The sequence below is a fragment of the Microtus pennsylvanicus genome, chromosome 4, assembly GCF_037038515.1.
Source record: "Microtus pennsylvanicus isolate mMicPen1 chromosome 4, mMicPen1.hap1, whole genome shotgun sequence".
In the NCBI taxonomy this organism is placed as follows: domain Eukaryota; kingdom Metazoa; phylum Chordata; class Mammalia; order Rodentia; family Cricetidae; genus Microtus; species Microtus pennsylvanicus.
Genome location: NC_134582.1, coordinates 30,051,993 through 30,065,297, shown reverse-complemented (window position 1 = coordinate 30,065,297; position 13,305 = coordinate 30,051,993).

The following is a 13,305-nucleotide window of genomic DNA, read 5'->3' as shown; positions in this document are numbered from 1 at the left end:
TAATTAGCCAATTGTATTCATAGCATACAAAGGGGAATCCCACATCAATTCCCCATTTACCAAATTCCTCCTGAACCCACATGCCCCTCTCAAATGCCATCTACCTGGTAAAGTCAGAGTTAAAACTGTGACAAGGGACAGAGCTACAGAAGGTTGGAGCACAGCCTTCTGTGTCACAGGGTCTGTGCTGTCAAGACTCCTTACATACTCCCAGCTAACAAAGAACATTTGTTCAGAAGAGTCAAGTGGTAGCCTATTGCTTCCATTGTGAATAAACACTTAAAACTCACTGGAAGAAAACAAAAAGAAAAGAAAATCTGATTTTTGTTCTGCCCACGAGACAGTCAATAAACCAGGTAGGTTCTGCTAGTCATCCAAGAAGCCTTAAGAGCACTTTAAGAGCAAAACCCTTGACTGGGGAAGATGGCGGGAGCTAGAACTGAGTAGGAGGCAAACTTGTGCTTCCCGGCATCTAGTTCACATCCCACAGTTAATAGGACCTTATTTATCTTTCAGGATAATTCTAAAACCCTTGAACAGCAAAATTACTTGAAGACTTTGGTGAGTGCAAAGTGAGGTGTTTCCAAGCTCTCCCAGCATCTTTGCTTCCAAGTTCACTGACCATTCTGGAGTGCGCACGCACATGCATCCATGCGTGCATGTGTGCGTGCGTGTGTGCATATGAGATTGGGGGTTGATTTCCACCTTATCCTTCTGCTGGAGCGCAGACTTAAGGACAGTAGACTAAACAAGAAAAACAGTCGAGGGGTTCTCATGGTCCCAATGAGAATGAGGACCCAAACTAAGGAGGGCTCTGGAAGGAAATGAAGACAATATGAACCTTTAAAAAAAGAAATGAATTTTGCAGTGTGAGAGAGAAAAGAGAATCTAGGATGCTACTGTATTTCAGGCTTCAGAAACTAGGAACTTTACCCACAATATATAGGTAATCTCGTGCAGGGCAAACAAGGATGCCATAGAGGAGCCAATGGCTAAAAGATGAAGCTTGATGAGGGAAGGGGTGTGAGAGTGTGTAGGGAACAGGTCTTGCCGATGGTCAAAAGAGAAGCAGCCAGGAGCGACAGTGGGGGAGGATTCAGGAAGAAGACTTGTGAAAACTAGGAAAGAGAACAAGCTGGTACTCGGTTTTGTCTTTGTGGGACAAGAGTTTCTGACAGGTGTGACTAATGGCGGGCCTGATTAGGGAAAAACAGACTAGGGACAAGTCAGAGAGCTGAAGAATGCTGATGGATGTGCATGACGTCACCAACTCTATCGGGATCTATGATGCCAGTTTGGATTGTATAGCATCAAGGTAGACTCTCAGCTGACTTGTCACTTAGTGACAGATTCTGAGTCCCCATGTGCCCAGAGCCTTTTTAGGATGTTCCTTTATACCCTTTGTGTGAACAACCTTATATCCAGCTGCCTCTTCATGACTGAGATGGATAATAAGCCACCCTCCTTTTCTATTGGGGGGGGAGGTCATCAAAACACCTCTAAGCAAAATTAATTTCCACAAATATTCAAAGTTTTGCTATCAGAGCCTCCTCTGGGACATCTCTTTCCACAAAGCAGGATGCTGTAGTTCCCCATGGATAGAAATCACTATTCTGGTCCATTTTACATCCACATGGATCCCATTTCAAAGCTACATTTTATGACGGCTTTTGTAAAGGAGCCTTTGGGGTAAACACACTCTCAGGAGCATGAAATTGCCTGCCATAATGGGCAGAGAACATTAGAACACACTCAGAGTAGGGTTAAAACGGCCGGGCCCAGAAAGGCTTCCTCTACAGGTAACCTGAGAAGAGAACATACTAGAATCACTGAAGTATGTGCACACGTATGAAAAGAACTGAGGTTGAGAACACTTCATTGTTTTCCACAATGAGGACAGCCACCACCCACAAACTCACATGTTTTCAAAGTATCTCTTTCCACTTGTATGCACACAGTTTCAAAGGCTGCCTTCCTACTTGTATATATGCATTCCTGGGAACTAAGCTGAGGCCAGTTAGGAATCCTGTAGACAGTTAAAGCCGAGCAGTGGCTTTGCCACAATTAAGCCTGATTTTCAGTTTGGAAATTGGCCCACAGAGACATAGCTGATCCCTCAGAGCATCCCTCTGGCCCCTTTCAGAACAGTGGCACCGTTTCAGTGACTTTTTGTGGAAGTACAATGCCTTCTCAGAAAGTCACATAGTCCCAACTATCTCAAATCCCTGGAAGTGACTTTTGGAAGTGGCTGTTGGAGCAATCTAAAGCAATGGAAGTGTGCTCATGTCTTCTGTGAAATTTCAAAGCTGCTCCCTTGGATGCATGTGCCACTGGTACAGACGCAAGGGTTCCCAATTAGGATGCCACCCCTGAATTTGAAGTTCACAGAACTAGCCCTATATTTATAAGATTCTGAACAACTGAATCCTACAAAGAAAACTGACCAACTGAGCACAGCAGCTCTTTTGGAAATGTAGAATTTTCAATATCAGATAGGGACTCAGTCAGCGGCCACACCCTGTTTTCTTGCATAGATTCCCAGTTTCCAGTGTGGTTATTTCATACCTCCCCAAGCCTGAAACTTCCCCATTCCACACTCTTCCTTTGCCTTCATTCCTAGCTGACGACTTTGCTTCCAAGTTCATGACTTACATAGTATTAAGGGCAGGAAATGTAGCTCAGTTGGTAGCAGGCTTGCCTACCATGCACAAGTCCCTGGGTTCCATCCTTAGTACCACATAAACCAGGTGTGATGATGCACACCTGTAATCCCTGAATCCAGGAGGTGGAGGCAGGAGGTTTAGAAGTACAGGCTCTTCCTTGGATATGTAGTGAGTTTGAGGCCACTGTCTCAAAAATAAGAAGAGAGGAAGGAAGGGAAGAAAGAAGGAAGGAAGGAAGGGAGGGAGGGAGGGAGGGAGGGAGGGAGGGAGGGAGGGAGGGAGGGAGGAAGGGAGGAAGGAAGTTAGTTCAATTAAACACAAGTTGCTCATCTAACAACTCCACAATGCCTTGTTATTGTTCTCTTCCTGAGTGTTATGCAACCTCTCCTTAAAGGCCAGAGCCTTCCTGTTTGCTGTGGCCTATCACATCTGAACTCCGTCACTTCCCAAGCCATGCCCTACCTCTCCGTGATGACTGGCTTTCCATTTGTTTCCTCCACCTCTGCATGGCTGCCTAGCCCCTTGTGGCCCTTTGCAGGGAGTACTCTTCAAGAGTTCCCCTCACTCTACACACACTCAGTTCTGCCAACTTGTCCTCCTCACCCAACTGCACTGGCCTGTCCTCCTCATAAAAGTGGCCCAATGATCTCTCCATGGCACCAGGCCCCATGGACCCCTTCCTCAGAGATGCTTCAGCAATGCGCCAAGCTGAGAAGCTTCCTTCTATCTCCTTGTCCTGTCTTCTCCTGCTTCCTCTTCTCTCAGAGTCTCCCTTTGTGATACACCAGACACTTTGCCCCTGGTTCACTTTCTGGGTCTAACTCTCCACCCCAAGTTGGACTCAACGATTAATTCTGGACTTTGCCTCTCTATCCCCACACCCCGCCCTGGGGGATATCCATTTACATGTTTCTAAATCAGCTATGCTGGTGATGTCACATTGTGAATTTTCTGTCTAGGGCTCTCCTCTTCACTCAAGATGGTGGTCTTTTCATCTGTATTTTCAACAGACAATCAGTGTTTCATTAATGAAATCTTGATCGGATCCCTCCCAGCTGCTGTTCTATTGCCTTAGATTCTAAAGCCTCCCCAGCCTTTCTGTTTCAGACATAACAACAACCAACACTTAGTCAGGTTTGCTCAGTGCCAGCACACAAGTCATCCTGCCTAATCTCAGAGCTTGCCACAGCCCTGGCGGGAAAACAGCTATGTCACTCCCATTTTGGAGAGAAGAAAACCAAGACACCGCAAGTTCATGTTGCTAACACAGAAGGGCTGTTGAGAATGTGGACTGGTATTTGGATTCAGACAATTTACCCCAAGGCCAGTGTGCTCACCCCAGTATCACGGTGCTCGCTTCCAGGAAACCCACAAGTTTTGTTGTTCATCATTCCTTCACATACCACATGGAACTCATAGGCAGATCTGCTTAACTGGGGCTCTGAAACAGATCATGTGGCTGCCTGTTTCCATGGCTCATGCCACATTCTGGCCTCACGTAGTTCCACTGCCACAGCCTCCTGACTGATACTTTCTTGGGGTGGGAGGTCCTTCTGCCTCTGTGTTGCTTTTATTGGTTAATGAATAAGGAAACTGCCTTGGCCTGTTGATTGGGCAGATCTTAGCTAGGCAAATAAAGCTAGGCTGAATGCTGGGAAGAGGAAGGCAGAGTTAGGAGATGCCATGGATCTGCCACTAGAGATAGACATGTTGAAACTTTGCTGGTAGGCCACGACCTCGTGGTTATACACAGGTTAATAGAAATGGGTTAAATTAATATAAGAGTTAGCCAAGAAGAAGCTAGAACTAATGGGCCAAGCAGTGTTTTAATTAATACAGTTTCTGTGTGGTTATTTCAGGTTTAAGCTAGCTGGGAAGCTGAGCGGAACAAGCGATCCTTCCTCCTACACTTTCTTACCAATCACTCAACTTACAAGCAACCGTGTCTTAAGGTGGGAATTATAGCGTAGTCCGGGCTAAATCACCTTGAGTGGCATCCCCCTGCAGCCAGACCAAAGTGGACAACATCTGCCTGCAGCTAGACTGAAGTGGGCAGCATCCCCCTGCAGCCAGACTAAAGTGGGTGGCATCTCCCTGCAGCCAGACTGAAGTCGAGTGTCCTCTCCATCATTTGCAGGGCAACATACTTCTTTCAAATCCCGTCACAAGCCCTTCTTCCCTAATTCAGTATCTCGGCCCTCTGGCTGCCATGCACACACTGGGCATTTCCTTCACAACCCAGGGCACTCAGTCCTTCCCCTACTCCCTGAGTAACCCACCCTGATTGGCCTTTCTGTTCACCCTTCACTCAGCCCTCAGAAAGGGCTCCCTTGGCCACTCTTTCTCCATGAGGGCCCCAGGGCATGCTTTGTCCACACAGTTCACAGCTCTCTTGTTTTCTGTTTTCTTGATTTGTAAAAATTTGTCTGATGCCTCCAAGAATGTGTAGCCATCAGGTCCATTTGTCACTGTTGCTGGCACGGTACCCAGCAAGGTGTAGAGTTAGAGTAATTCCAGTTGGCCCACATGCTCACTGCAGTTGCCTGGTATATCTTAAGTACAACAAGAACCCCTAAAATCCATGGTTCAATACTTTCTAAAAGAAAACTAACTTTGGTGAATCAAAATTTAGAAATAACCCTTCCCAAAAGTTCAACTCAAAGGCAGTTGGAGTGGTGAAGGAAAAGAGTGTAAACAAAATAAAAACTTTTCAGAAAAACATATAAAAAAATAGACAATTTGTGGTCTCTATGACATCTTTCAGTTCATGAGGTATGTTGAACCAACTTGAAATGTAAAACGAATTTAAAAATTAATTTAATGTTGGACATAGTAGCACATACCTTTAATCCCAGGACTTGGGAGGTAGAAGCAGGCAGAGCTCTGTGAGTTCAAGGCCAGGCTATTATATATAGTGAGTTCTAGGACAGCCAGGGCTATGAAATGAGATCCTGTATCAAAACTAATAATAATAATGCTAATTTAATTAAAATATTTAAAAGTTTGGTCAAAAGAACCATGTTACCAACACTCTGTGATACAGAATCACAGAACTAGAAACAGGGTGGTAGTTAAGTGTGTAAAAGACACGTGACCATGTCACCTAAACCACCATGCTTTCTTCAGAAATGTCTCTGCCAATTTCATCCCCAATGTTTCCAGCTTCTCACAGAAAAGACCTGCAGTTTATGCCTCCGACAGGCAGCAAAGACAGCACTGTTGACATGCTGGGTTCCATGTTGACTGTGTTTGCTGTGATCCTGGAGCTGGTCGACTCAGCACAGGAACGGTCCTGTAAAATCCCAATGCTCCTATAGCTCCCGCATCACTACAAGACCAGTTGCATGAGCCAGGAACTAAGCCTGGAGACTTAAAAACACACATACCCACAGACAGAGAGCCAGGGAAGCAAACACAGGTCATCTTTGATACGAGTAATGCTCCACTTTAGTGTGCTCAGGAGCAGCCTATATTGGGATCCTTAGCCATGCCCAGCTCTCAGGAACTTCCAGCTGCAGGCCCACCAGCCTGCCATCAAGGTCTCATGCTCAGAGCAGCTGCAGGAAAAGAAAGCCAAGGGGCCAGGGATCTACAGCTCCCAACAAGGCAGCCCAGAAACAATTCTGTGTGGCCACAGACTGCTGTGTCTCTCAGCCCAGTGCCCACAGATACCACGTTTATTTGGAATGTTGAGCCTGGTAGCCAGCAAGTTGTGGCTCCCTTACTGTCTCCATCCTTCATTCCATGTCTGCCAAGTCCATCTGGAGAGCCTATGATAGGCAAGAGCTCTTGCTGGCTCAGGATAGAGCAAGAGACACACACAAGACCTTGCTCATACTGCTGTCAATACACACACAGGGTAGTTAAGGAGGTGTGTGTGTGTGTGTGTGTGTGTGTGTGTGTGTGTTCACCACCTGAGAAACTAGAAGATACACAGAGAAACCAACCACCAGGGTAATAGGGAAGTAAGTAGGGCTCCATGTGGGTAAAGATGGAAAACTGGCTGTAGGGTAGAAACTCTGGGGGAACAGGAGTCTCAAAAGGGGTACTTGATCTGAGGAAGAATAGCGCTAGGCCAAGGACAATTCTGATGGCCAATGGACCAAGAGCAGTGTGGTAACCTGAGTCAGTGACAGCAGACTGAGCCCAACAAGGCCTAGGGAGCAAAACAATGGGAATCAAACACCCTACATCACAGATGGAAGGCAGAGAGAAGACAGGGAGTGGGACAAGCTGAGAAATCTCAAGGCCCATCCGGAGACCCGTTCAGCTAAGCCCCACCTCAAGGGCCACTCCCAGCATGAAGCAAGCGGTTAAGCAGATGAACCTATGGGGGTCATTTCATGTTCAAACCTCGACAGAGTAATCCCTTCAACTTGCTCATCTAGATCCACTTCTCCGCTGGGCATGCGTACAGAGTAGGCTGATGAGAGGGGGGTTCCCTTGGCCTTTGACTTGTATTTGGGTTAAGTAATGCTTTGAATACTGAATTAAGCTGTACTTTACAGAAATGAGAGCAGGAGAAACGAGCCACACCCATCAGCCTGTGGCTCTCTGCCCTCTGCAGTTTTTAGGGCTTCCGTTAGGGACCTGCCGACCCCGCCCACCCCGCCCACCCATGCTCTCCAGGCTCCTAACAGCTCCTTTTTCCACTTCAGACTGAGAGTAACCCTGGAACTGCCCCTATAGTGTTCCTGTGGGGTACGCTTACATCCTCAGAAGCCTTTTGAAAGTCCTGTTCATGCTCTCCTAGAAATTCCCATCCAACAGCCAGCCTGAAAGTGTTCTTCCTGCCAGATAGAGTTTCTTCCAACACCACTGCAAGGGGTTGTGTCTTTCTCTCCCAGCTGGCATGGGTCACTGACTCTCAGCCCTGGTGAGCCAGCTGCTACAGGTTGGTTCCTGACAGTAGCAGGTAACTCTGCATAACACTGACTTTGGAATTTGTAGAAGCTTGTGGGTCGATTAAATGTCATCCAACTCCCTTGGTTCCCTTGCCGCGCACAAAGCTTTCTGAGATCAGAGCTCTCTTTAGGCAGATGGAAGAGCCGCACCAACAGGGTGAGACAGCACAGGACTTTGAACCTGAAAAGCGATGCTCATAGAAAGATCGTGGGGTTTGGTAGTGTAAGTTGGACTCTTGGCAAGCTGACTTCTCAGTCTTTCAAGCAGGCGTGATAGAAACATGCAGTGGTCAGCCTACTCGTCGGCATTGTGGCAACAGAAGGGAGGTTACTCCATTCCATTTTGGGGATCACTCCAGCATCTCGACTCTATTTTGGGGATCACTCCAGCATCTCCATTCCATTTTGGGGATCATTCCAGCATCTCTATTCCATTTTGGGGATCACTCCAGCATCTCTATTCCATTTTGGGGATCACTCCAGCATCTCGACTCCACTTTTGGGAACACTCCAGCATCTCCATTCCATTTTGGGGATCACTCCAACATTAACTTTCTGGCTTCACTGGTTCTAGGGCTCGGACAGCAGAAGACTCTTGTCACTGTCTAAAACTGTGATGCCCCCATGAATATTAAAATGTACAGACTGCTCGATTTGTCAGCACAGGCTGCTGAGAGCAGACACCATGGACCAGAGTCGGAAAGTCCAACTGGAGGCTGCCAGCATGACAGGGTAGCTGCTGAGAGCTGGCTTCCCAGCCTGCATCCAGTCATCTTGCTGGGAGAAAACAAGAATGCACCTCTCTCTCTTCAGAGTCTCACTATGTAGTCTAGGCTAGTCTCAAACTTGCTGTCCCCCAAGTACAGGGATGAGAGAGGCTTGTGCCACTGCAACAGGCTAAAGGGTACTTGCAATTTTATTTAACTTTTATCATCTCATAGGTCTTTAAGAGTTACACTGTTGATTAAGGCTTCAATGTATGAATTCCGGGGGAGCGTTGGCATTCAGTATGCTCAGTTATCTTTACCAGCTGGTTAGGAGTCATTAGCCAAAGACCATTTCTCTCAGGAAGGAAGTGCAGATGACTGGAATTTCTAGACCACCCGTCTTCTACAATATGTAATGGCATATGCTGAAGGTTATGACCTAGAATGTTGAGAGATGGGTCAGTGAGATCACCACCTTACTTATAGCACGTAAAGGTGACTGCCACCAAGCCTGACAAACTGACTTCAGTCCCTGGGATCCTCATGGTGGAAGGAACGCATTGGCTCTTTCCACTTGCCCTCTGACCTCCCTATGCCTGCATAATGATAATGTACCCTTTCATGCATGTGTGCATGGGAGTGTGCTCATGTGCACACACGTTCACATGCACAAGTGTAAAATGCAATCAAATATTTTAAAAAACCAAAAATACTAAGTTTAAAGTCAAAGTACCTAAGATTATTATCACTCTGGTGGAATTTTAAAGAAAAATCATGATCAGCATGAGAAATGTTGTTGCTTTTGTTTCTGTTATACAGTGGGGAATTAGAAAAGTTAAACATTATAACAAAATAAAACTTTTAACTGTTAAAAAGGTAAGAAACTTGAGAATTTATTTATATAATAGAATGATAGACAGTGGTCTTTAAAGTAACCAAATCTACATGTTGCAACATGGATAAAATTTTAAAATAAATTCAGAATGAAAAAAAATCCAAAAGGAAGAATCATTATCTAAGATGTGTTGCAATTTAACCCGTTAAAATGGAACCATGTGCTGATGAGATAGACCCACTGAGTAATCTTTCTAAATTTTTGTGAATTTTCGAAGTATTCAAAATTAAGAATAAAACACAAGATAAAAGCAATATGTATCACAAGAATGACATACAGATAATGAAGCACAAAATAGAACGGTTGTCAAACTATGCTACTCAGAAAGCCAGCGCACCAGCCAGCGCCTTTAAGAAAGGTAGGTAAGCGAAGCTCCACAGCTTCTTCCCCAGAATGAATTCCTTTTCCCAGGAAGAATAATGCCAACAGAGCAGAAACCATATCTGCAAAACGCAAGCGTATCTCTTAATGTTTGCAGCTCTTTAGGCAGGCTGTCAAGGATAGCAGTTTTCAGGCTTTGTGGTTCCCAAATCCTTTATCCTTCGCACTGTGGAAGTTCATTAAATCCTCAAGAGATACGGCATACATACGCCGTACCTGTCAATACCCTACAAGACGCCAAAACCGAAAGTTTTAAAAATGTTTTATAAATTATTTAAAAACAACAGCAATATATGCACTGCATGCCCATAATCTTAAGTGGAAAAAAAAGACTATGTTTTTCTAAGTAGCGAGGGGAACAGCATATTTCTGAAGTTTTACCAAATTGCTTCCCCATCCAGAGTTTAACAGAAGACAGCTGGATCCGCGTGTCTGTTTCCGTCTCAGTCGATGGCAATTTGCTTTTCGGGCTGAAACATCTGAAGTCAATCCAGCCTCACGCACACATGCACTTGGAAGAAGGAAGAAGCATTTTACTGACTTGTGTACCCAGTTGTGAACATTCTCCTTGACTATGACTCCAAAGCTTATCAAATAGCAGCCATTCCTTGTAAGTCAATGATCAGAAACTGGAGAAGAGGCCTTCTTTTGTTTTTGTTTGTTTGTGGGTTTTTGGTGGGGTTTTTTGTGGGGTTTTGGGGGGTGTTTGTGTTTTTGTTTGTTTGTTTTTGTTTTTCAAGACAGGCTTTCCCTGTGAAACAGCCCTAGCTGTCCCGGAACTAGCTCTGTAGACCAGGCTGGCCTCGAACTCACGGAGATCCACCTACCTCTGCCTCCCAAGAGACGGGATTAAAGTTGTACACCACCACCACCTAGCAAGAAGAAAACTTTTGAACTCTGGTTTGGGTCTAATTAGGTTTCACCTTGAGTTAGTTTTGAACATACACACACAAACAGAGAAAGAGTTTTAAATGCATTGACTGGGCTGGAGAGATGGCTCAGGAGTTAAGAGCCCTAACTGCTCTTGCAGAAGCCCTTAGTTTGGTTCCCAGAACCCATTTCAATTGACTCACATTTGTCTGTAATTCCAGATCCAGGAGGATCCAATACCCTCTTCTACCTGGGGTCGCCTGCATTCACAAGCAAAATCACAAACACAGACACATGTGTAAGCATACAGTAAAATAAAATAAATACAATAAAAATAAAATCTTACAAAAAATAAAAGATGCCTTGGTCATGCGGAAATATCCAGCCTTCCAAAGGTTAATGAGTTTCATGACACAATATCAAATAATCACAGTTGTTAAGATCACCGTTGACATCACCACAAGCACCTGGAAGTATCTGGAAGGCCCCAAGTTCATAACGGCAAGTTTGAGCTTTCTAAAACATCGCTATTTTACTTGAGAGTCTCAATTTACTTGCTGCCAACTAACATTGCCAGTTGTTTTTATTTTTTCTCAAATAACCAGATCGCTTCTTTCACTTTATTTTTTTAACATGCTTGCTAAAAGCTGAACTCTGAAGAGACCCAAGTCCAATGTCAATCGTCTATCAAGTAAAAAATGGTGCTTCCGGACCAATGCAGAAAGTTTAGCTCCCAACTCCTCAGTCACAAGGCGTTTTCACACAAGAAAAGCAAGACGCTTCCGTGGACCATAGCAGCTCCTCATACCTGCACTAGTCATGGAGTCAGGATAATTAAAGCTGATCATTTTAGTCCTTCACGGAGGACATTCTTATGGGAAACTGGCTTTGTTGCTTAGGCTGCAGCCTGGGATGCTGGGAGTCTACCCCAGGACCTTGTGTGTACTGGGCAGGTACTCTACCACTGAACAACTTCCCCTGGTTTTTTTTTCCATTAAGTTGGTTAGTTAATGCGATTTTTTTTTGTTATTATTATGATTAATGTAACTTGTTGTTAGTGAATGTGATTGCTTGTTTGTTGGTTTGCTGTAAACACAGTGCCGCTAAGGTAGGCAGCGAAGAAGGCTGAGAGCAGTCGTCCCTGGAGCCCTGTGGTGCGTTTGTTAGGACTGCTAACTACTGCATTCTTACTTACCATTGCTTTTCAAACATTGAGTCAGACATCAGCAAGTGTTACAGACAAATGAAGAATCCATGTTCTATAAGAGAGTTTGACCTCACAGTCTCTTGAAAGATATTAAGGTTTGAATCTGACCGCCTGCCCAACAGGCTTGTTGTTAAGTGCTCACTTGCCATCTGATGGCCTTTGGGGAGCTGACTGGACCAAGAGAGTTCCAGTTTTTTAATGGACTAATCATACCCATGAATTCCTATCAGAGCTTGGGGCCTGGTTGGAGGAAGTGGGTCACTGGGAGTTGTGCCTTCCGAGAATGTGCCTTATCTGTGGGCCCTCTCTCGGCCCCGATTTCACAGTCACCATGGGGTGAGCGGGACTGTCTAATCACTCTCTCTGCCATAAAGGTTGCCTCTGGGGAGATCTGAACCAGCAGAGATAACTGACAACAGAGCGGAAGTCCAGGAACTGTCAGCCAAACGAAGCCTGCCTTTTCCATATTTGTCTTCTTTGATACTTTGTCACGGTTACGAAAAGCGACTCACACACAGCAGAAGATTCCACTTTGTGAGCTGCATCTGAGGGTTTACACCTGTAATCCCAGCACGCGGTGGGTTAAGGCGAGAGGATTGTGAACTCAAGGCCACCTTACCTCTGTGTAGTAAGATACTGCACACAGCCGGGCGGTGGTGGCGCACGCCTTTAATCCCAGCACTCTGGCAGAGGCAGGCGGATCTCTGTGAGTTCGAGACCAGCCTGGTCTACAAGAGCTAGTTCCAGGACAGGCTCCAAAGCCACAGAGAAACCCTGTCTCGAAAAACCAAAAAAAAAAAAAAAAGATACTGCGCACGTACAGCCACATACACACTCATACAAAACAAACCGATAAGCAAAACCCCACACTGAAAAGCACTAGAATAGAATTTAGAATTTAGGACTATGATAACATTGACGGTATTGAATCACTTAAAATTTTTAACAGCAGGGATCAATTCTTTCAGATGCTGCAGTCCCTTAAACACTGGCTCGTATACTTCTGCTTCATTAGTCAAAAGCAAGCTCACTGCCTCCCTAACTGCTTCATATGATCGCATATGCTGTTATTCTAACCCCTTGCTATCTTCCTGTCCCTTTCGTTTCAAAAACAAAGATAGTCGACATTAAATATTTAGCGTTCTCATTGAATGTTTTTATACTGCCAGCATCAGTAAAAGGAAATCATGTGACTTTTACAACATAAAATTGTTTTGTGTGTAAGGCTTTGTAATTTGACATATCAACTAATATTTATTTAATGCTGGCTATAAGCCCTGTGTTGCAATAGAAGTGTTTTCTTCAAGTTGCATTGGTTTTTTTTTTACAATGACTTATCAAGTATTCATGCATTTTGCAACTAAGGAGAGTAAGTTGGGGTTACACTCAGTATGTCTTAGGAGATCCACCGTGATGGAGCCATCACACGGTGCTTTCACTGAAGGAGTTTCTTTTCCAATATTGCCCTAGAAAGTAAGGCTGAGGCAGTAAACAGTCTAGGTCCTTGTGAGAGAGTCATAAAAACAGCCTTTCTTTCTGCCCAACTTTCCTGCCTTTGCGAACTGCTGTAGGCCGCTATCTTCGGTGTAGAATAGCAAATTAAATCAGAGCCTCCGTCAGGGTGACACACCACTGTTGAGTCAAGAGAAAGCCACAGTCACTCTTCTGTATCCAGAAC